We start from the raw sequence: 22682 nt of genomic DNA, 5'->3' as shown, positions 1-22682 counted from the left end.
ATACAGCCACTTCCAAAAACTGTTTGGCAGTTTCTTAGAAAGTTGCAAATATACTGACCATATGACACGGCCAACCCACTCCTCGGTATTTACCCAAGAGAAATAAAAGCAAGTGTCCACAATAAGACTTGCACAGAATTGTTCACAGCAGCTTTATTCTCAATGGCCAAAAAAAAACTGTAAACAACTTAAACATTCTTCATTTAAGTGAATGGATAAACAAAAGTGGTATACCATACACAGGAATACTATTCAGCAGTAAAAAGGAACAAACTACTGATAAATACCACAAAATGCTGAATATCAAAATTAATATGCAGAGTGAAAGATGATAAAACTAAAAGAGTATATATGGTATTACTCCATTTATAGAAAATTCAAACTAATATATAGGGATAGAATTAGTGGTTGCCAGGGGCTAGGAGTAGAGGGAGGGACATACTGTAAAGAAGAATGAGGACCCTTTTGGGGTTAATGGAAAAGCACTGTATCTTAATTATGGTCATAGCTTCATGGCTATCTGCAAGTGACAAAATAGTATATACTTTAAGGGGATTCAATCTACTGGGTGTTACTTATGCCTCAAAGTTGACTTTTTTTTTATAATTTCAGCATAAAAATATTAAAAACATGATCAAATGGGACCATTCTAGGAATGCCAGGATAACTCATTGTTAGAAAAGCCATTAATATGATCGATCATGTTAAGAGATGATTTAATATATGTGATTATTTCCATAAATCTTGGAAGACATTTGACTAAATTCAGGATCCATTCGTGATATAAAAAATTTAAATTAAACAAAATAGAAATGTATGGATATTTCCTTTACTTGATAAAACATCTTTAACAGAGAGCCACAGAAAACATTCGTGATTAAGTCAGCAATAAGACGAGGATTACTATATTTGCTTCCTATTGCTGCTATAACAAACTAGTACAAACTTCATGGTTTAAAGCAACACAAATTTATTATCTTACAATTCGAAAATCTGAAATGAGTCACACTGAGCTAAAATCAAGGTGCTGGTGGGTCTCTGTTCCTTCTGGAGGCTCTAGGAGAGAACTGGTTCTTGCCTTTTCCAGCTTCTTGAGGCCACCTGTATTCCTTGGCTCATGCAATCCCATCACTCTGACCTCTGCTTCATACTCACATCTCCTTCTCTGACTCTCAACCTCCCGCCCCTTCTTGTTAGACCTGCCCAGATAATCCAGGATAATCTAGCTCTGACCTTTAACTTAATCACATCAGCAAAGTCTCTTTTGCCATGTAGGGTAGCACATTCACGATTCTAAAGATTAGGATATGGACATCTTCAGGGAGTCGTTCTGCCTACCAAACTTACCAAATGCATTCTCTGCAGACAAGGCTTCTGATGATTGGGTGGACAAGATGACCTATTCAATGGATATCAGCTGGTCTCTCTACCCAGACAGCCCAGTGTTTATTCAATGGGTTCATGAACAAAGTGGCCATGATAGCAGGGGTGGACTTCATGCAAAAGCCCAGATTTCCCTTCCCTGAGATTATTCTGAGTATGCAATAGCAGAGAGGCATACTGAGCACCCAGTGCAATAGTTCGCCACCCTATTAGACACTTTCCATCATGGAAGGGGAAGTGATTTGTCCTTACTGGAGTAGAGACTTCCTGGAATATGGATTTGTCTTCTCTGCCTGCTGTTCCTCTGCCAGCAACACCATTGTTTCTTCCTCTCAACATTGTTTCTGTCTAGGAAAGTCATTTTAGATCAGTGGATGAAAGGCTTATTTGCAAAGGATACACTAGACTTATCATGGATCTCATCACCCAAAGAAGCTGGAGTAATAGAACAGCCGACTAATGTGTTGAAGATTTCATTATAACTTTAGCTTGGAGTCAACACCTTATGAGTGTGGGATGTCATTTGCAGGTCAGAGTATGTGCTCAGAACTGGGGTTAAGATAGGAAACTGTTGTGCTTATAGCCAGAAATACACATATGCAGGAACTAAGGAATAGAAATAGGGGAGGTACCCCTCTCTATTAACCCTAATGGGCCCTTACATACAATTTTTCCCATTCCTTGGGCTAAGCTGATGTAGACATCTAAGTACCCAAAGGAGAAAATCGTCCCCTAGGAAACCAAAAATGGATCCACTAAACATAGGAATAGGAACCTGTTTCCTAGCCATCTGGGTCTTTTTTATGCCATTAAATCAACAGGCAAAGGCATAAGAATAAGGCAAAGGGGGAATAAGGTTGCATCACAGGAATAAAGTTCCCTGTGTGGCAGTAGGGAAAATATGTCAAGAATCCAAGTGATCCTCTGGAGCCTCTCCAAATATGGCCATGTTCAGTGGCAAATAACTGGAACATTCTAGCAACCCAATAGGAACAAGACCATCAAAGACTCAGAGCCCTCGGGAATAGATTGGGGTCACTCCACCAGGGAAATACCCAAATGACACTACAATCTCATGACCAGTTGCTGATAGGAGGGCTATAAAAGCCACCCAAGTTCTCTTGCTTTCTTTGTTACTTAAAAATAGCAATAATAATTTCTTATTTTTCCCTTTTTCTTCTCCTTACCATTTTTTATAGAATGTGTTTGGGTGGTTAATTTCATCATTTAGTCCATGGGCTACAAAATATTCAGATGTCACTGTAATTAAACAAGAGAGAGAAAGCTCATCACCAAGTGATGAATGAAATAACTAATGCAAATGTGGGTGTCTCATCAGCTTTGTAGGAGATTATGAATGTGTTTTGGTTCATAAGACATGATTGTATTATATTCAGAGGGGGAATGTTGTTCCTATAGAAGTAGTTTGTAAATTTAAGTATGGGTAAAAGATGATGATTAGTAAAGGGATGGAATTTGATGGATGGGGTGGGCTGGTGCTCAGCCTCCATTCCCCCCCTCCTCTGGTGTGTGTTTCTGTGTGACAGAGGCTGGACAACTGAGCTCTACGTTTCCCAGGCTCCCTTGCAGCTAGAGTTTTAGATGTGATTTACAGTCTGTCAGTCAGAGGCACTCAAGGTGTTTGAAAGCAGAGGTGGGTTTTTCTGCTTGTGCTGTTTCCTGCTGGTACACACAGCCATGGAGGTACTGGTGTTTCTGTGGCAGCATTAACAGAAGTCTAAATGTCCAGCCACAAGCTCAAGAGTGCTGAGGTCATTCTGCTGGTCAAGTCAGAGCAGCTCTGTGTGGTTCTAGAGCCCACAGTGGTAGCTCCTTCATTAAGGCAGCATCCTGTTCATAGAACCGACCAGCGTGGCACTGGAGATGGCAGCTCCCTGACTCCGGAAGAGTCACAGATCTCTTGGGGACTATTTCTGAAGCAGTTCCTGAAATCTTAAGCTAGCATCTGTTTTTTTCAGCCCTCCTGATAATGTTGAAATCCATTTAATAAATTCCTTCCCCGTCAAACTATCTAGAATGGATTTTGTCCTGCACCATAATCCTGACCACACAGCTGTGTTCGTGTAAAAGCGAGATGTTGATTTTCATCTTTTAGATTTAACACAGAAATAAATTGCTGAAAGAGAAAATGCAGACTAGGAACTTGACAATATACAAGTGACAAAGACCACTAGTTATTAATCAGAATGAATCATTCTGTTTTCCTCTTCTTCCTGGGCACCTAAGTAGAATACATTTCCCAAAGTCCCTTGCAGTAAAGTGTTCCCATATGACAGAGTTCTAGCCAATGGAATGTGACTGAAATAACACATGCCACTTCCGTGCCTGGTCCACAAACATCCCCCATGTACTCTTGCCCACACTCTTTATTCTTTCCAGCTGGCTTAAAAGCTGATTATCACCATGGAAACCACATTGATTTGTCGTTGAATTCATAAGGTTTCCATCAGACTAAATCAACAAATGACCTGCCAACCTATTCATCTTCCAGTGCCATTACATGAACAGTAAATAAACCTTTATTGTCCTTGAGACATATTTGTTTCATTCGTGTTTGCATCTAGTATCACCCTAACAGGTATGGTAAGTAAAAGCACACATGCAAAAAGTGAAAATAGGTGAAAGAAATGGGCCCGAATATCCTCAATTTACAAAACTGGGGAATCAAGATACATTTTTATAACTTATGTACCAAGAAATAAGGAAGCATTTTATTTATAAAAATTTGCAAAATAAACAAAAGAGGAACTAAAAGTAATGATTTGGTAGGAACTGGGATTATATGAGTTAGCAGTCATCTTTCATAGCAGAAAAAGACTGCATAATCTCTTAAACTGATCATCAAGAAACAGGATTACAGCATGGGAGAGGAAATCACAAACAAATAAAACTTAAAAAGAGGAAGTTAAAAGATATAGAAAACAGGGCTTCCCTGGTAGCGCAGTGGTTGAGGGTCCGCCTGCCGATGCACAGAACACGGGTTCGTGCCCCGGTCTGGGAAGATCCCACATGCCACGGAGCGGCTGGGCCCATGAGCCATGGCCACTGAGCCTGCACGTCCGGAGCCTGTGCTCCGCAACGGGAGAGGCCACAACAGTGAGAGGCCCGCGTACCGCAAAAAAAAAAAAAGATATAGAAAACAAATTTATGGTTACCAAAGGGGAGAGGGAGTGAGGGACAAATTAGGAGTATGGGGTTAACAGATACAAACGACTATACATAAAATAAATAAGCACCAAGGATTTACTATATAGCATGGGGAATTACATTCAATATCTTGTAATAACCTATAATCAAATACGATCTGAAAAAAATAACTGAATCACTATGCTATAGACCTGAAACTAACACAATATTGTAAATTAACTATACGTCAGTTTTAAGAAGAAAAGAAGAAACAAAGTTAAAGTTCCATCTGGATGAAGGGCTGGGATAAGGAAGGCTGGAGCAGGGCTCCAGGGTCAGCTTCGTGAGCATGTGATCCATACAGCTGCAGAGGGCCCTGCCCTCAGGAGGGCCCCATTCTTGTTTTAATGTTCTGCTGTCAACATCATGCCATTCTCAATGAGTGTATCTTTGAACTTGTGTTTTGTAAGTCAAGTCAAATGGGCCCATGGAGCATGCCCATTAGCATAGAAGACTCAGCAACAAGCTTGTCCCCTATTCCTTGCTGCCCACACACATACAGCTGTTGGCAATGTCCCACAAGCGTAGAATCCAGTGGATGCACTATGCCTGGGAATCCAGCAAGACCAAAAGTGAGTACCAGGTAAGCATGTTATATCTATGACTGGGTAAGCAGGACACTGACAGCCATGAGAGGCCACACTTTCCATGTGAAGCAGAACTTGCTTTGAACTCAGAAAAAGGCAATGGTGTTCTAAGAAACACAAACAACCAAAGAACCTATCATCACATTTTTTTCTTGCTTGCGTCTCTTCCCACTATTTATGCTGAAAATTATGACACAGAAGGAAAGAAAGAGATGAGAGATGAACCCATCAAAGGCATTCTTCATTTCTTTTTTTTTACATTTTTTTATTTGAAGTATAGTTGATTTACAATGCTGTGTTAGTTTCTTGTGTACAGCAAAGTGAAATATACATATTCTTTTTCATATTCATTTCCATTATAGGTTATTACAAAATGTTGAATATAGTTCCCTGTGCTCTACAGTAGGACCTTGTTGTTTATCTATTTTATATAGAATAGAGTATATCTGTTAATCCCAAACTCCTAATTTATCTGTCCTCTCCCTTTCCCCTTTGGTAACTATAAATTTGTTTTCTATGTCTGTGAATCTGTTTCTGTTTTGTAAATAAGTTCATTTGTATCATATTTTAGATTCCACATATAAGTGATAACATATATTTGTCTTTCTCTGTCTGACTTAACTTCACTTAGTATGATAATCTCTAGGTCCATCCATGTTGCTGCAAATGGCATTATTTCATTCTAGTTTATGGCTGACTAGTATTCCATTGTATACATATACCACATCTTCTTTACCCATTCATTTTTCGATGGACATTTAGGTTGCTTCCATGTCTTGGCTATTGTAAATAGTGCTACTATGAACATTGAGGTGCATGAATCTTTTCTAGTTACTGTTTTCTCTGGATATGTACCTAGGAGTGGGATTGCTGGATTGTATGTAACTCTATTTTTAGCTTTTTAAGGAACTTCCAGAATGTCTTCCATAGCAGCTGCACCAATTTACATTTCCACCAACAGTGTAGGAGGGTTCCCTTTTCTCAACACCCTCTCCAGCATTTATTGTTTGTGGATTTTTAATGATGGTCATTCTGACTGGTGTGAGGTGATACCTCATTGTAGTTTTGATTTGCATTTCTCTGATAATTAGCTATGAAAGACATTCTTCATTTCTGTTACCATATTTTCTATTTCTAGCATTTCCATTTGATTTTCCCATAGTTTCTATCTTGCTTTTGAAATTAACCGTCTGCTCATCCATGCAATACGTCAGATGAATGTCAAAAACATATTGCTATAAGAAAGTAGCCATAACATGATTCCATATACACAGCATTCCAGAAAAGGCACAACTATAAAGACAGAAAACAGATCAGTTGGTTTCTAGGGACTGGGGATGACAGGAGAGGATCGACTACAAAGAGGAGCAAGGGGACTTTGGGGGTGAGGAAATATTATATATTTTCATTACAAAAACATATAGGTTAGTGAAAATTCATAGACCTGTAGACCTAAAATGGTGAATTTTACTGTTATACAAATTATATAATCAATAAACCTTATTTTTAAAAAAAATACACCAAATGCCTGCCATTACACATACCCCAGAAGTACTAAAATTTAAGAAACTGCTGATGTTAGGTGTTGATGGAGATGGAGAACAATGGGAATTCTTTTTCACTATTGGCAGGAGTGTAGATTCCTACAAGAGCTTTGGAAAATCATTTGACAATATCAACTGAAGTTGAACATATGAATACCCCTTGACCCTGCCGTTCCATTCCTAGATTTACACCCAGAAAGAAATTCATAAGAGTGAACATCAAGAGACATGTACAAAGATGTATCTAGAGCTTTATTCGTAGTAGCCCAAAACTGGAAACAACACCATATACTTAATAATTCATTGAGCTCTACATTTACATACACTTGCATTTGTGCTCTTTTCTGAATGTATTTTATGCTTGTCTATACTTTACAAAAACATACTCTGTAGCAAAGTTTGCTTGGCCCTGCCCACCTCCACAGCCTACCCTCCCTGTTCACAACCCCTGCCCCAAACATGCTCATCCACAGGCACCGTGGCCTTTCACCCTCATGCCTGTGCACGCTCTTCCTGCTGTCTGGATATTTCCACCTGTCACCCTCTATACTCTTCGTCTGCATGCAAATCTCCAACTTATACTTCAAAACCCAAACCAGATATTACCTCCTTCCAGAAGCCTTCTTTAAACTCCTACATCACACACCTTCCTCCACAAGCCTGAATTAGACATTTCTGTTTTAATTTCTCTATGCTTCAGGTGAAGGTTTATCAACCTCAGAACTATTGACTGTTTGGATTGGATAATTCTTGTTGTGAGGGGCAGTCTTGCGTATCTTAGGACATTCTTTTTAGCATCTCCAGCCTCTACTACATGCCAGGAGCACCACTCTCCCACCCCGCAGTTATGATAAGTGTCACCGGGGCAGGCGAAACCACACCTGGTTGAGAATCACTGCTTTAGAGAATCAACAAATAACATCCTCTCCCCACACCTGAATTCAGAAGCTACTGAGAGATTGGCCAAAAGTCCTGAAGATGAAAATCAAAATGTTAGTGACAGAGCTGACTGAAGAATGTGACTTTAGATCCATGGCCACAAGAACTGTTCATATATCACTCAAAACTAGAGCCTCGGGGGCTTCCCTGGTGGCGCAGTGGTTGGGAGTCCGCCTGCCAATGCAGGGGACACGGGTTCGTGCCCCGGTCTGGGAAGATCCCGCATGCCGCGGAGTGGCTGGGCCCGTGAGCCATGGCCGTTGAGCCTGCGCGTCCGGAGCCTGTGCTCTGCAGCGGGAGAGGCCACAACAGTGAGAGGCCCGTGCACCACACAAAAAAAAAAAAACTAGAGCCTCTTGTCCCGGACATGAGCAGTGCTGAACAGCCACAGGCTCCTGCACAGGACAGGGCCCTCGCCAATGAGGGAGGAGACTGGAGTGCAAATGCCCTGAGAACATGCTGGCTCGGAGGGAGAGAAGGCAAGCAGAAGGAGCTGGACAACTTGCTCGATTTCTCCTCACAAACTCCCAACCTGATGAGTCACTTGTCCTGACATGAAAAAGACTGAGGGGTGAGGAGAGAGGCCAGAAACTCCTCCACAGGAGAAATGGCTACGCCCCTACCACTGTGTGCCTCCATCCTGGGATGGCTGTATGCTCGTCACCTGGTCTCTCATCTGAGTCCTGCGTAGACCATGGAGGGCAAGAAGCAGGTCCTGTTCATCGCTGCATCCTCAGTGGCTAGCACAGGGCCCGGTTCATGCCAGGAGCTCAGTACACATCCTTCTGTGCCTCTGTACCCACCGTCGCCACTACTGTAGTGTGCCTGCTATAGCCCCAGAGTATCTCCAGAGAAAACCGCACTCACTACATTGATTTTTTTTTTAACATCTTTATTGGAGTATAATTGCTTTACAATGGTGTGTTAGTTTTTGCTTTATAACAAAGTGAATCAGCTATACATAAACATATGTCCCCATATGTCTTCCCTCTTGCATCTCCCTCCCTCCCACCCTCCCTATCCCACCCCTCCAGGTGGTCACAAAGCACCGAGCTGATCTCCCTGTGCCATGCGGCTGCTTCCCACTAGCTATCTATTTTACGTTTGGTAGTGTATTGAAAGCCACCACTCTATTCCCCATGCGCCCTGCTCCTGGGCCTCACTCACAAGGGAGCCTGACGCTAGGAGGAGCTCAAAAGTATTTCATCAAGTCAGCTCTGGCTGCACCGGGCACCTCCTCTGGCCTTCCAGCCTCGGCTCGCAGTACCACTGCCACGGGCCACCAGGGGGCGACATCCCCTTGCAAATTCCTCTGCAGCCGCGGTCCCCAAACTTTTTGGCACCAGAGACCGGTTTCGTTTCGTGGAAGACAATTTTTCCATGGACCAGGGGTGGCGGGGGGGATGGCTCAGGCGGTAATGGGAGCCATTGGCAGAGGCAGAGGAAGCTTCACTCGCTCGCCTGCCGCTCACCTCCTGCTGCGCGGCCCGGTTCTTAACAGGCCGCGGACCAGCACCGGTCCGCGGTCCGGGGCTTGGGAACCCCTGCTCTACAGCCCCCATTCTTAAAACCAACCTCTTCCCCAGGACCAGGGCAGAGGCAGCAGGGAGGCTGAATGCCCACTTTCCTCTTCTAAAAAGGGAGAGAATTCTGGACCCGGCGACTGGTCTCAGTGGCCACAGCTGGACGTTGGGCTGATTCAGACACTAAACTGTGACGTCCCTGGGCTTGAGCTGCCTCTCTGTGGCTTCACCTTCCCTGCATTCCCATGAGGTTGGTTCACTCCTACTGAGTCCAGGAGCATCCCCAGCTTCTCCAGAGTCGGGGGAGGTGACCCCTCCCCCTCAGTGCTGTCTCGGGGCTCTCCTGGCTCCGGCTGGGCAGGAGGTCCCCATATTAACCCTCTGGTTTCCCACCACCCCACCCCCGCTTTGAGGGTGTCCCCAATCCCTCTGTGGGCCTGCTTCCCTGTGCCATCCATGGTCAGGCCTGGATTCTTCCCAGATGCATCCTGGAGACTGTGTCTGGCCTTACCAGCCTCTTGGTGACTGTTCTGGGATCTCTATCACTGGCTCTTTGGACCAGCCAGGCTCTAAGATATCAAGTGACCTGTGGAAAGTCCCTTCCTCTCTCTGAGCTCGGCTGTCTTGCTTGCAAAGGGCGCAGTGAGATGAGATGGTCACCAGGTCACATGAGCCCTGAGTCTCCTCTGTAAGCTCTATACTTGCTGTCTCCCTCCCTCCCTCCCTCTCTCCCTCCCTCCCTCCTTCCCTCCCTCCCTCTGGCTCTTCTCTGATCTCACAAGGGCTTCTGCCTTCTCAGGACCCTACCTTCGGTGAGCTCCTGCCCCCTCCACATCTACACCTTTCTAGATAGACCCACAGTCTTTAGAAGCTGATAGACGTAGGTTCTCATTAATTCAATTGTCACCTTCTCTGAGTCTTAGTTTGCTTATCTGTGAAATGAGATCCTGTGCATCTCCCATAGGACCTGCCATATCGTAGGCAGTCAATAAACGTTACTTCACTCCCAGTATTCCACATGAGCACAGGGATGGACACTCTACATCTATAATCATGAATATGCACATAATTTTGTCAATTACCATCCCATTTTATAGGCCAGGAAACTGAGGCACAGAGAGGGCAAACTGGCCGGGGGATCATAAGCTGAAACTCGGGCTCCAATTGCAAGGACCTGAGGGCTGTTCCTCCCCAACCATGCGTTCTTCCTCCAGGCTTCACGTGCCAGTGAAAGGAGAAGTTTTCTCATCTTTGCTTCCCAGCTGGTTTATCAGAGCTTTGGTCCTGCATGGGCAAAGGCACCCACCGTCCCTCCTTTTTGGGGAAAACAGGTTTATTCACTCATCCATTTATTTTTCTTTTCCATCAGATTCAGCTTCTCTGTCATAAAGACCTGGGACAGTGTGGTGAGATCAGAGGCCTGAGAGTGCTGGAGAGAAATACAGATGCTTATTCTCACTCTCTTCATGGAGGTCATTGACTGTGAAGAAGAAGGAAGTAAACTAACCAAGTCCAGGGGATGCAGATGCCTCGTGCCTGGTTCTCAGACCCAGAACCCTGAGGACGGGAAGCAGCTGTTTTCTGTCTTCGTAAGCGCTGGACTCTCCAGAAATGCGCTTGCGCAGAAGGAGGTGACACGAGGGTGAGCAGAAGAAAATTTCCAGAGTGTCAGATCATTCTAAAGGGTAAAGAGAACAGAAAGCTGCATCGTTGGCCTGGGAGAGACAGTCGTCTGCTTGCCAGCTTGACGAGAGGGTGAACTTCGGGCCGGCTGCAGGGGGGTGGACAGATTGGCCTTGCAGACCCAGGGAGTAAGAACACGGGGATGGGCCATGCAGGGCTGTGAGGAGACACCTAGAGACATCACTTGTCCCAGAGGCCCAGTTAAAGAAGAGGGCACGGAGGCTTTGAGAGGGGAGTTCTCTTGGCCAGCCCCTAGTCTACCCACATCTCCTGGCTGCTAATCCAGTGCCCCTTCCACTGGCCACCCCCTGGGACCAGGGCCTCACTGGCTCCTGCCACCTCTGACCACCTGCGTGGTCTCCAGCCCTGCCCCCATGTAAGTCATGGAGAAGCTCGGGACCAGCTCCAATCTGCCGGGAGGGGTAACTGATGCTGGGAACAGAGGCCACCAGCTCTCTGTCCCCGCCACTCCCCTGGAGCTTTCAATAAACAGCCTGCTTCTAAGTGCCCGATTACTCTCAGCTTCCAGCTCTCAACCCACCGCGTCCCTTAGGCCTCGGAAGTTGGCTCAGCCAGCTGCACGCTGTGACCTCTTCCAGAAGGTGCCTCGAGTGCCTGCAGTGCCCCTGTTGGCCACTGGAGGGAGCCTTAGGCCCACTACTGCTCTGAGAGGCCATTCCCAGCGCGGACATAAGGCTGGAGGAGAAAACACGCAGATTGGAGAATCCTAGCCCTGGCTGGACTTTCCAAAGTCCTCCATCAGCTCTCCCCAGCCCAAGCCTAGGCCCCTCATGTCCCCCGAGGTCCCTGGGAAGGGAGGTTCCCCTGGTCTCCATCCCCCAAGAGGGACCACCGGCAGCAGCTACAGCCAAAGCCCTGTCTACTGGTGGCTCGACTGGGAGGGGCCGCTGGATGACAGGACAGGCGGGGACAGAAAACAGGGAAGGAAGAAGGAAAGTGCAGATAGGAAGGGGAAAATGAAGGAGCTAGACAGATGGGAAGAGCCTCTGCGGGGCTGCCCCCTGCGGCGAGTCCAGAGGAACGCCCAGCACCCTCCTCTGGTGTTTGTGTCTGTTCCCTCCCTGCCTGTTTACCTGGCCCAGCCAGTCTCCTCAACAGCAGTCCAGGACTTGGGGTTATTAGAGGCTGGGCGGGCAAGCTCCTGGAGCAGGAAGTCGAGCAGAGGAAGTGAGTGAGATGGCTGTAATGCCACCCGGAGCCCGCGCAAAGGCTAACACTGCAGCTCACCTGGTTCTCACCTCTCTTATCTCCACGTGGGATAGAGTTCGCAGGCTTTAGTCCCTGAAGACGTGTCATTGAGAGCAGGCTTCTCTTTCCCCAACTGACACCTGCTGATACCACTGCTTAGGTATCAGGCAGCTTCTCCTGAAAGGCCACCCCCAGGGGGCTTTAGATTTCCAGGACAAATTGCCTTCTTTCCCGGTCTCTACCTTCTCATCCAAACTTTTTTTTTCTTTAACATCTTTATTGGAGAATAACTGCTTTACAATGGTGTGTTAGTTTCTGCTTTATAACAAAGTGAATCAGCTATACATAGGCATATATCCCCATATCTCCTCTCTCTTGCATCTCCCTCCCACCCTCCCTATCCCACCCCTCTAGGTGGTCACAAAGCACCGAGTTGATCTCCCTGTGCTATGCAGCTGCTTCCCACTAGCTATCTATTTTACGTTTGGTGGTGTATATATGTCCATGATACTCTCTCACTTCGTCCCAACTTCTATCACATTTAAGTGTCTGATCATTTGAAATCTCTGTTATAGAAGCTGAAGCAATATGCTAAATAATACAGAACTAAAGAGATCTTAAGTCCATTTATGTAGAATTTTCTAGCTATGAGATCTTGGGCAAACTACTTAATCTTTCTAAGTTTTAACTTCCTTAGCTGTACACCTATTTGCCAGGGTCATTTTATCAACAAATAAATGAGATAACATTTAATACAACACCTAATAGAGCATCTAGCATATAGTTGGGGTTCAATAGATGTTGAAACAGCCCAGTCATCTTTGCAAAATGTCAACCTGATCCCACTCCCCTTGATGAAGAACCTTCAAAAACCTCCCCTGCTTTTACAGCGAACACCAGATGCTTCACGTGACCGAATAAGCCCCGCCTAACTCACCCTTCCCACCCCCCAACCCCCAGCTCCAGGGGCTACACTGACCTTGCCGTTACCTCATTCCTTCCACCAACATTGATAGAGGGCCTCCGACATGCAGGACACTGTGCTGGGGCTTCAGATACAGACCTGGGTCCTTGCTCTTAGGGACTTTATAGTCGAGTGAGGGAGGGAGAAAATATTAAATACATAAGTGGTAAACCCGGCTAACATGTATGAGCATCTCCTGGTGGCCGGGCGCTATCCCAAGCTGCTTGTACAAGTGCAGACTCCCATTTCTTACCACAGCCCCCTGAGCCAGGTACCGCTACTACCATCTCACATTTACAGGTGTGGAAACAACAAGGGCAAGAAACATGCCCAAGGTCACACAGCTAGTAGGGATGGAGCTAGAAATTGAACCCAGGCAGTCTGACACCACAGCCTGTGCACATAACCACTTTTCTACCTGGCCTCCAAAGGAGTGTCAAGTGACACTGTCAAAAGTGTTACCCACCCCACCCCCAAAAAAAGTGCTACCCAGAGGAGGTACAAGGGCTCAGACCCAAACACCTCTCCTGCCCCTGGACCTTGGCACATGCTATTCCCTTGGCCTGAAACACCTTGCTCCCGCCCTTTGCCCAGATCCTCTTCTGTTCACCCTTTGGACCTTAACATTCAGAAAGTGTCACTTCCTAAGGGACATGTTATTTGCTCTCCCCAGACCATCCAGTTACAAACTGTTATTGCATGATATACCTTTTGCCCAGGGCATTTATCACATTGTGATGATAAATTTGCCATTTCTTCATAGGTTTTCCCTGCCCCACCCCTCTTCCCCACTGCCCTTAGACTGGGATGCTGCAAGATGAACAAACACCCAGATTGCTCAGTACCTCACATAGTAGATGCTCAATAAATACCTGGAGAATTAATTAATTGACGGAGTGATTGACTTACTCAAGGTCGCCCTGAGGTCTCCATGGCTGTGAGGTTTTCCTCATCTCTCTTGGTGGTCTCCTGCCCTCCTCAAGACCCCTGCCCCACGTGCCCCCACTCCTGATATCCCCAACCAGTCCGAGTCCCCTGAGGGAGGGCCGTGGTGCTGTCAGGTCAGATTCTGCTCAGGCAGGATATGGTGCTGGAGGTGGGCAGGGGGCTGGTGGCCTGAAAGTAGGGCACCCCCTACTTTCCCAGGACCTCACCCTGGAATGTGAGGTTTCGCAGGACCAGTCAGGGAATGGAGCAGAGGCTGAGAAGAGGGGCCCAGAACCTGGACATCCTGTCTCGATGACCAGAGATGATCTTTAAACCCCATAAAAGCTGGAGCCATGGAGGCGGCTGTACCACCATCCCCAGGCCCTGTGGTCTGGAGTCAGGAGCCGGCGAGATCAATATCGCTCGGGAGGCTTTCAGCTACAAGTCCTCTCTGCTGCCAAGTCTCCCCAGAGGCCTGAGAAAATGGAGTGGAGGAGGCAAGGGGCACAAGAAAAGGGGGAAATACGTATTCCTCCAGGGCCGACAGCCCAGTAGGAGACTAAGGGCCATGCTCCGTGCCATGTGGTCTCAATCCTCACACCGGCCCTCCAGGGTGGGTGTTAGCCCATTTTACAGATGTGAAAACTCGGCCCAGAGAGGGAAAAAACTTTCCTGAGATCCCAGCAAAGCCAGAACCACACCCAGCCAAGCTTCCCTCTGAGGCCAGCATGCTCCGAGGGAGGGCACGTTGAGGATGCTCATCTGCCGGCGGCGGGGCCCAGCCATGTCTGCACTCCCGGCTCTGGCCGGAAGAGGGAGCTCTCCTAGGCCGCGCACGCAGCCGCGCCCAGGATGGAGGCTGGGAGGGGCCTTCTGCAGTCCTAGCTCCGACACCCGCAGGGACGGGGAACTCACCCTTCCCAAAGCATCCCTTTCATTACCAGCAGCCCTCTCTGTCTGACTTCCCTTTGGCCCTCACCTATGACAGTGTGACACCCAGAGCGGGCTGACGCTCTCGTCCAAGAGAGGCCTTCGCACACCGGACAGCCAGCATCCCATCCTCCCCGCGCCATCTCTTCTCCAAGCCGAGCTCTCCCGGGCCCTTCTCCACCGACTGCAGCTTGCTCACGTGCCACGTGCCGTGTGCACCAGGCCTCCCAGTGGGTCTGACCCCCAGAACTCACAGGACTGCTCATTCCCACCTCTGATCATGCCGCTCTGCTAATTAGCTCAGTCAGGGGTCGGCTCACTGTGGGACAGCCCTGTCCCCCTGCTGGCCTGGTACCCCTGGGCCTGAACAGAATGCTGGCAGGAAGGAGGAAGGAATGGAGACTCAGCACAGCCCAAGGGGCCAGGTCTCCTGTGTGTGTGTGTATGTGTGTGTGTGTGTTCCTACACTTAAGTGTCAGTGTTTTTATAAGCGGCCGTATCCTTTCCCTATTTTGAGCTGCTTGGAAACTGCTAAGACTAATAGTCATTTTCACCAACTAATGAGGAAAATCCAGTTCTTTAATAGAAGAAGGCAGACTTTGATCTAACACCGATGAGGAGGCATTCCAGAGCCCCTGGAGTTCGATTCTCCAGGCCCTTCCCTTCCCACCATCGTCTGTCTATAGGCCCTAGAGGGCATGCCCCCTAGAAAGACTGGCCCTTAGGGTGGCTGGGTAGAGCCCGGCCTGGGTGCAGGGGAGGGACATTTGGACAGCATTCTCCCGCCCCGAGAAGGAGGGACGTGAGGAAGGGCTGGCCGTGGGGAAGCCCAAGCCAATCGGGGGGACTTCTCCCCACTCTGGTCTCCTCCCTGTCCGTCTCCGGTACACACACACCTGCCATGGAAGAGTCCATTTAAGGAGTGCTTCTGTGCCCTGGCTGCCTGTAGAATCCCTGGGGAGAGATGAAAAACCCCGGCGCCCCAGCTGGTCCTCAGACCAATTCACTCAGAACCTCTGGGTGGGACCCAGGCTTCGGTACTTTTCAGCCAAGTCTGAGACCAAGTGAGACTGAGTGTGAGACTCCTCACCTACGGCCCCCAGCCCCACCCCTATGCCCCTCCTACCCTCTCCTCAGCTGACGTTTCTGCCTCTTCCCAGGCGGGACTCTGCTCACACCCTGCATGTCCATCTGCTGCAACAGGAGTTCCTGCTCGCCAGGGCCAGGCCTCACCCCTACCTGGCCCCAGTCTCTGCAGAGACTCCAGAACCCCATCAGCAGGGCGGGCCCCAAGGTGAGGCCTAGGACCACTAACCCCCAGTGTAGACCCAGACAAGAGCACTGCAGTCCTGACCTTTCAGGAGGTGCTGAGGCAAGGTCTGGGCTCAGCACCTCGAGCCCTGGGGTCAAGTCCCAGTTGTGTGAGACCCGCCCAGGCTGCTCGGACTTCAGTGCCTGCACAGGCTTCCTGGGGGTCTTGTTAACGTGCAGATTCTGATCTGCGGGTCTGAGGTGGGACCAGAGATTCTGCCTTTCTAATAAGCTCTCCACCGAGGCCGATGCTGACAGTGCATGGACCACACACTTCGCACGAAAAGAAAAGGTCCTTTGGGTCTTCAGTGTACTGAGATGGGTCACGAGCGCTCACCTCCCTACCCCTCCCGCTGCAGCTCCAGCCCATTTCCTCTTCCTCTGGGCACTGGGAGCACAGCTGGCCCCCACCCTGCCTCACTGTTTAGTTCCCTCAAAGCCAGGCTAGATCAGCCCAGCGCACAGACCTAGCTCCCTCATCCCCTGCACCAGGCCCAGCCTCAGGTAGCCGCATCGCTCCACAGCTGGTTGTGCCCTCCCCCATCACACAGCAGGAGCCCTGGGCCACTCCCCGCAAGCCAGCACCACTGCCCAGGCCTAGAATCTCTGTCTGACCAATGCCGTCAGTTTGCTCTCCTGCCTGCCCATCACTCATCCGTCTGTCCTTCCCTCCTGGTGCAAACCCTGAGAGCAGAGGAAGAGGCATGAGCTGGGAAGTCAGCTCGCCTGGGTTCAGAGCCTGGCTCTGCCCCCTGGCAACTCTGTGATTTCGGGCATTCTCTGAACCCCTTTGAATCTCAGTTTCTTTCTCTATAAAATGACAACAGGGACACAGCCCTTATCTCACTGGGTGTGTGCGCATGAGAAAATACACATACATGCTCAGTGCCATCCCTGGCACTTAGCAGGTGTGCTGAATGCCAGCTGTCACTAGTAGTGAGAAGCATCATCTCTGCCAGTTAGAAGCTATGTGACCTCTCACAGCCTCAGTTTCCTTGTTTGTCACTTGGGTATAACAATACCTGCCTCAGGGGTTCATTGGGAAGATTAGGCAGGACGAAGCCTAGCACACGGTAGAGGTGCAGTACATGTTAACCCACCATCGCAGGCAGGGTGTCTGTGCTCCACATATCTTTGTCCCTCAGAGCAGCAGTTCCCAAAGTATAGTCTGGGGCCTCAGAGATCCCTGGGACCCTTTCAGAGGTTGTGTAAAGTAACAACTATCGAAACCAATTTCTTAATAATGCTAAGCTGTTATTTGTCTTTTTCACTCTCATTTTCCCACGAGTGTATGGTGGAGTTTTCCAGAGGTGCATATGTGTGATATCACAACAAAGGGAATGCAGGAGCAGACAGGAGAATCCAGCTGGCTTCTGTTAAGCCAGGCATGAAAGAGGCTTTTCAAAAATGCAAAACAGTGTTACCCTTCTCATCCAATCTTTTTTGTTTTAGAAAATATAATTTTTCATAAAAAAGCTAGTTATGTTAACGTAGTGAGTTTTGGGGTTTGTTTTTTTCTTTTTGCGGTACGCGGGCCTCTCACTGTTGTGGCCTCTCCTGTTACAGAGCACAGGCTCCGGACGCGCAGGCTCAGCGGCCATGGCTCACAGGTCCAGCCGCTCCGCGGCATGTGGGATCCTCCCAGACTGGGGCACGAACCCGTGTCCCCTGCATCAGCAGGCGGACTCTTAACCACTGCGCCACTAGGGAAGCCCAATGTAGTGAGTTTAACATTGTTGTGGAAGTGACTTAATGAACATTTTTTAAATATTCTCAGCTTTAATTTATAATATGGTAAATATGGAAAGAGATAATCCAGATGAACAAAAGCTCTTTGGGGTCCTCAATACTTTTTAAGACTGTAAAGGAATCCTGAGACCAAACAGTTTGAGAAGACTGCCACGTGTCATGGTGCTCATTGTGCTGGCCACATGGGGGTCTCAACACTCACTCTCCCAAATCAGCTCATTCGAGCTCAAATCAACTCGATGAGGAACTGCAGCTTTGTCATATGAGTATCTGAGATCTCCCAAGGAACACTGTACTGTGCTAGGCATGCTTCACCTCAAACTTTCTGAATTGAGAGGAATTTACCTAGGACCACTGGGCCTGGTGTCCAAGTGAGATACACACTTGCCGTCTGATGGGCAGACACTGGTTTTGCCTGGCAGCCTCTATTCCTCCTTCCTCTGATAAATCTCACCCTTTTAGGGACCAGCCACTGCCCCATTCTCAGTCCCCGTGGTTCAGAAGGCTCCAGAGGCAGTCACGTGACCCAGATCCAGATGGAGCAGTTGGTTCAGAATTAGTCATATGACCCCAGCAGGGTCTATCAGAGCCAATGAGCATTTGTCCCAGGTTTTTGTTGAAAGCACTGGGAGAAAAGAGCTCTCTTTTACTAGTAGGATGAAAGCCTGGAGCCTCGAGCGGCCATATTCTGGAGCATCCGGTGGTACCACCACTGGGATAGAGCTTGCCTGAGAATTAAGCCAACTTAGAACCAAGTAATGGAGACGAATTCCTGATTCTGCCGTTTGAGCCCCTGGAACCAGCTGTGCTTGGACTTCTTGGTTATGTGTGCCACTAAATTCCTTTTTTTTTTTTCCCTTAAACCATTTTGATTTGAGTTTGTCTTCTAGCTAAAACAGTCCAGATGAAAAACTCATTGTAATTAGACCCAAGATCTGGATGGTAGGGAAGCCCTGGGAGGATGTGGGGTGAGTCGTCCGCCACCAGCATCCCTGAAGCCCTCCACATATCTGGAGCCTGGGTGAGGCCCCTTTTTACCCACTGGAGACCTGACAGATCCCCTTTCCAAACAACACAGCTAGTTAACAGCACAGATTTTTCTTTCACTTTATCATTTATAAAGCCATACAATGGATTGCAAAGAAACAAAGCAGCTGTACAGGAGTGGGACAGCATCAGTGTACAATACATTCATATCCAGGGTAAGTAGCATACATCAGGGTTTATACAAGGTGACAGAGATTATAGGCACGATAATACAAAATAGAAAGTATATTTCCATCTATATAAATACACAGCCAGGGGATCAGGAGGATGCTGGGTTATTCGGTTTCTCCTGCAGAGGGTCTGGGAGGCAGGAGGGGATGGAGGTGAGGAATTTCTTACATCTGTTTTGAATGACATGTCAGAGAGGGGAGAGGTGGGGAAACACAGCATGCACGCACAGATGTGCTCTCACACACATGAGCCACATGTGGACACACAGGAGAGTCTCAAGCTGTTGAACACTGATTAGAAACAAAAGTGGGCTATCCCTTTACAATTACCTCGCAGCTGGGAAAAGTCCAGGTGTGGGAAATAAACAGAGGTCCTCCAGCACTTCAACATCTGAGGACAGAGGAGCGCCACCCCATGTGGTTGATCCCCACCATCACCGACACTGAGATTCCCCCAATCAGGGGCCCTACAAGCCTTGCCTCCTGAGTCCTTTCGCCGCTGGGTGATAGTGAACTTGACATCCCATTGCCAACCACCTCCGACCCAACTCCTAAGTTCCCTAAAGAGACAAGCAAAAAATGCACACACATACACCCACACTTGCACACACGCGCGCACACGTTCTGTGTTACCACTGGCCAGGGCACTCCAGTCTCGGGATTCCGGAGCCTCGACCCGGATGAAAAGTAGCCCCGGGACTCTGCCCCCAGCCTCTCCAAGGATCCCAAGGGTGGGGAGATGTAGGGGCAGGAGGCAGCCCTTGGAAAGGGCATTGGCCTCCTCGATCCCCCCCAGATCCAGATCCTGAAGCTGGGAAAGACCAAAGCAGGGGAGAAGACCCGGGAGGCAGGGGTGATGAACGAACATCCCAGGGAAGGGGGCCATAGACCCCTGGGTGGCAGCAGCGGCCTGCCCGACCTCTGCTCGGCCCATCCGACTGGGCAGAAGGATGTTCGACTCACCTCCCTGCGGGAGCCCCTTTACAGAGAATCACACGTGTCCCCTGGGCTCCCTCTTATGGTCACACGGCCACCAGGTCCCCCCACCCCTATCCTGCCTGTCTCTGACACACCCAGGGATCCCTCAAAACCCTGCCAGGGAAGAAGGAATCCTGGCAGTCCGCAAGCATTTGGAGCTGCTGCGGGAGAGGCTCCAATGAAGACCTGGGTCAAAGGGCCTTTCCGAAACCTAGGACACAATGTCTCTGTCCCTGGAACACCTGGCTGGAGGAGGGAGCCAGAACACCACGATCGCAGGGCAGGGGCATCCGCTTAGCCCTGGAGCTCCATCAAACTGTTCCCTTCCTCCCCATTTCCCCTCTGGGGTCACCTCTCCACTATTCCCATGCCCGGTCCTCCCCTCTCGCTCCATCTGGGAAGGGCCACGGGGACCTTGCTGGGCCTCTCTCCCTGCTGAATTGGAGGGCTGTCACTTCCCTGCCCCCTGTTCCCTCCAGACACCGTACACGGCAGCTACGGTGAGGCCTCGGCTGCCTCAGAGGCCTGGATGTACAGCAAGACACAGGCTGGGCCTGGGGCTGGGGCCTGAGCTCGCCTGGGGTCTGCATCCCTGCATCGCAAGCTGACCAGGCATCTCCGGCCTCCGACTCTTTCTTGCCAACTCCTCCCAGACCCTTTCCCATTCCCAACTCCCCAGCCCACTTTCAAGACCAGACGGCACTCTCCTGGCTGACAAACAGATTCAACAATAAACAACAGCAAAAAAGGTTGGGGAGAGGGACGGGGAGAAAAAAGGATAAACATTCACACAATAATAATAATTATTAAAAGTGCTTTCTTTTAAAGGAAATCTTTGGCAAGAACATACTGCAGTGCTGTGGTCGTGTGTGTGTATGTGCGCACATGTGCAAGGTGCACGGGCCTAACCTGTGAGACACGGGAGGGTTATCCCAAGCAGTGTCTGACCCAAAGGTGAGACCACGGTGGAGGTTGGGGTACCCTTCCCCATCGTTCTTCTGGACAGGCCACACTCTCGGAAACTGACTCTTTCCAGAAGGATGTTGGGTCGGGGGAGTCGATCAGCTCCCCAGCATCTCGAGTCCTTCCCAGAGTCACACATGGCTCAGGCCTGAGTGGGGTGGGCTGCTGGTGGGCGGTGGGAAAGCACGTGTGAAGGCTGACCCCAGACTCACATGAAGGGTCTGATGCTCCGCCCGGCCATCCAGACCAGGAGGAGAGAGTTCCCGGGCTGTCCAGGGGGAGATCAAGATATTTACAAAGGAAGTGGGTGGGAATATCCTCTTCTGTCTGGGAAGAGAGTTGGGGTTAGGTAGGGAATGAGAGAGGGGAAATCGCCGTGTCTGGCTTGAGAGCCTCAGAAGGAAGAGCCCTTTGGGGGAGTCTTGGTCACTAAGGACAAGGTTTCAATCTTTGGGGAGCAGGGGGCTGCTCCCCACCATCTTCAGACGCTCTCCTTTCCAACTCCCTGAAACAAAACATCCACACAGATACAGCTTCTTGGAAGAGAAAAAAAATACAAGACGCACACGTCACCCACGCCCACCACACACACCCGTGTCCCCTGCAGGCTCACACACTCGCTCGGGCCTGCAGGGAGGCGGGCTGCTAAGCCCTCATCTCTGGGAGCTGACAGTCGGGCCCAGCTTGCCAAAAATAAGGGGGGGTGAAGGGGATGGAACACGTGCACCCCCTCCCCGCTGAGTCCTAGTCAGAGTCTAGGGAAGGCCAAGGCCAGGGCAAGGAGACCCCTGATTGCTCCAAGGATAAAGGCCCCTACCTTTCAGGCTTCACTTATAGGTACAGAGAGAGATGGGGACTGGATTATGCCGGGGAGGCAATAAAGCTATATGGGGAAATAATAAATACTTCTTGTCAATTTACCTATTCTTTTTTTTAACCTTTTGTTATATTTCATTAGCTTAGAGATTCTGTCAGTATGTCTCACATATATATTATATATATTTATATATCAGTACAATGCCTCTCTTTAGGGAACCCAGAGGCTTAAGAAGCTACTCAAGGATGGAGTCCTGGTGGATTTTCCATCTGGCTTAGAGCACTTGGGTGGTGGTCAGGGAGTGCCCAATCGCCCAGTTGGACTCTCAGCCCTTTGGCCTAAATGTGCGCCTTCTGCCCTCTGCTCCACGGCGGCTGGGCTCTGGGGGGAAACCAAGGCAGAAGGGGGAAGCGCAAGGCTTTGGTATCGCAGGCAGGCCGTGTGGTGTGCAGGCAGCATCCCCCAGAACTCTGACCAGCTCCCGTGGGCGGTCCAGCAAAAGTCAGACCCCCGATCCCTTGCAGAGGGAGCACAGGAACTGCAGGGGTCTCTCCTGGGCCTCACCGAGCAGGGCTTATAGAAGCAGGTTCCCAGGATGAGCCCCAACATGGGGACCCTGCAGGACAGAACAGGGAAGAGCAGGAAGGCTCAATCGCCAGCACCCAAAAAGGCAACATGCACATAAGCAAGTCTGAGAAAGGCTGGTCTGGGGCACGAAACCCAAGAAGAGGCTGAGGGCTGGGAGCTGGCG

Source organism: Hyperoodon ampullatus, assembly GCF_949752795.1.
Source record: "Hyperoodon ampullatus genome assembly, chromosome: 8".
In the NCBI taxonomy this organism is placed as follows: domain Eukaryota; kingdom Metazoa; phylum Chordata; class Mammalia; order Artiodactyla; family Ziphiidae; genus Hyperoodon; species Hyperoodon ampullatus.
This window is presented reverse-complemented; position numbering follows the sequence as displayed.